This window comes from Erinaceus europaeus, chromosome 10, assembly GCF_950295315.1.
Source record: "Erinaceus europaeus chromosome 10, mEriEur2.1, whole genome shotgun sequence".
NCBI classification, from domain to species: domain Eukaryota; kingdom Metazoa; phylum Chordata; class Mammalia; order Eulipotyphla; family Erinaceidae; genus Erinaceus; species Erinaceus europaeus.
The window spans coordinates 108,644,977-108,647,429 of NC_080171.1; positions in this window are offsets into that span (position 1 = coordinate 108,644,977).

Genomic DNA, 2,453 nt, shown 5'->3' on the forward strand with positions numbered 1-2,453 from the left:
TACATTTAGTCTCTTTACTAACAGATGCCTGTGCTAAAAGCAATGACAGCAATGTCACATGGCTATAAAATTACAGGAATTTGCTGCTGGTGGTCCAATAAAAACAATTTTTTTTCTAAGAGAGAATATTGAGAAAAAGATAAGCCTTATAATACACATTGTCTAGTCATAAGACACCTGATTTTTTGTCGTTAATCAACCTAATGCTAAAATTGGTGCTCTACACGAAGCTTCATAGGAAGCACTAACATTTTGTTTTTTAAAAATATTTATTTATTCCCTTTTGTTGCCCTTGTTTTATTGTTGTAGTTATTGTTGTTGTTGTTGTTGGATAGGACAGAGAGAAATGGACAGAGATGAGGAAGACAGAGAGGGGAGAGAAAGAGAGACACCTGCAGACCTGCTTCACCACCTGTGAAGCGACTCCCCTGCAGGTGGGGAGCCAGGGGCTCAAGCAGGGATCCTTACGCAGGTCCTTGCACTTTGCGCCACCTGTGCTTAACCCGCTGCGCTACTGCCTGACTCCTGGAACCACAAAAATTTTGAATCTAGTGTGTTGATAAACAGCATATGTCAATTGAAACTGTGTTCTTATTTTTTTTTTTTCTGTTTTTCTGTTTTTTACTTTTTGTTCAGAAGTGTCTGGTGGCATCACAAAAAAATTCAGGTCATATACTACATGTATTTTTCTTCTCTAAGGCATTTCTTTTTTAAAAAAAAATGCCATATTATATTTGAGTTTTAAAAAAAAACTGCCATATTATATTTGAGTCCTTAAAATGATTATCATTTTCCCACACATCATGTAATTTGATGGACATTATAAATACACAAGACTCTGTCATATGTATACTACAAATGTTTGCATGCCTATTTATCTGCCGTGAACTAGGAAAATAACTCTGAACAAGTCCCTGTCCTCAGAGAGAAGTAGAAGGTAAGAAAAATATTTGAGCTTATCAAGTACTGTAATAAAAGAGTTCTTCATGCTCTGCTAATGTCATAGACATAATATTCATTCATGCAAGGGGTTTCCCAGCATCCTGTCTTTTCCAGACCTAGGGGCAATCTTGGTTTTTGACCATATTATTTTGCTTTCCTCCCAGTCCTCTAGGAGAGATCCTATTTTTATCTCTCTTGGTTATTAATTGTTGCATTTCAGAATCAAGAGGCCAGGTAGAGGGAGAGATGACAAAGATACAAGGAAAGGGGATCATTTCTCCTCCCTCGTTTAGTTCCTAGACTACAATCATAAAAACATTTCACAGGAGGCAAAGTAGGTAAGAAACTTACAAAATAAACTTGAGACTGAGTCATTGCACATAAATCATACAAAAATCTTGCAATGGACATATTCAATCAGAAGTACAGCTGTGACCGGGTCATTGATTTGGGGTTCAGGCCCTTGACCCCTTCATCAAAAATCAGAAAGGTGTCTTTTTTCTCTTCCCCAAAGCTCTTCTAATCTGTAGTCCAGATAATCACAGTAAACAATGGTACATTTCGCACAGTTGGGAATATTCAGTTTGATCCCATACTTAGCATACTGCCAATATACTCTTCAAATGGATGTAGAGATTTAACACAATCTCTATTAGAATCCAGGTTGACTCAATTGAGAAGCTGATCCTAAAATTCATATGGAAATGAAATGGGGCCCAGATTGACAAACAATCATAAAAAAAAAAGCTGTTAGTAGACCCATTCTTTCTGATTTTATAAACTACTTTTTAAAATATTTATTTATTCCCTTTTGTTGCCCTTGTTGTTTTATTGTTGTAGTTCTTGATGTCGTCGTTGTTGGATAGGACAGAGAGAAATGGAGAGAGGAGGGGAAGACAGAGAGGGGGAGAGAAAGAGAGACACCTGCAGACCTGTCGCTTCACTGCTTGTGAAGCGACTCCCCTGCAGGTGGGGAGCCGGGGGCTCCAACCGGGATCTTTATTCCTGTCCTTGCGCTTTGTGCCACTTGCGCTTAACCCGCTGCGCTACCGCCGGACTCAAATGATTTTATAAACTATTACAAATTTACATTAACCAAGACTGTATAATTGGCATAGGGTAGACCTATAAATAAACATAAAAAAAAGTTCAGAAATAAGCACAGATAGCTATGCAGAATACAGATAAGGGGCAGGATAAAACTAATGACTTCAACCCCTCTGGGAGCAGGAGAAAGTATGAGCTAGGCAGAAAAAAGCCACACTGTTTACTGAAAGCAAAATTTAAAAATGATTTGAGGAGGTTGGTGGTGGCAAACACATTAATATTCAAGGAAAGTTCAGAAATAAGCACAGATAGCTATGATCAACTGACCTTAAAGTAGTACCGAAACCATTCCATGAAGGAAAAATAATTGTTCAACAAATGCTGATGATGGGTCTAGAGGACAGGACGCATGGCTAGCATATGTGAGGCCCTGGGTTCAATCCTTGGCACCCCAATCTCCCAAA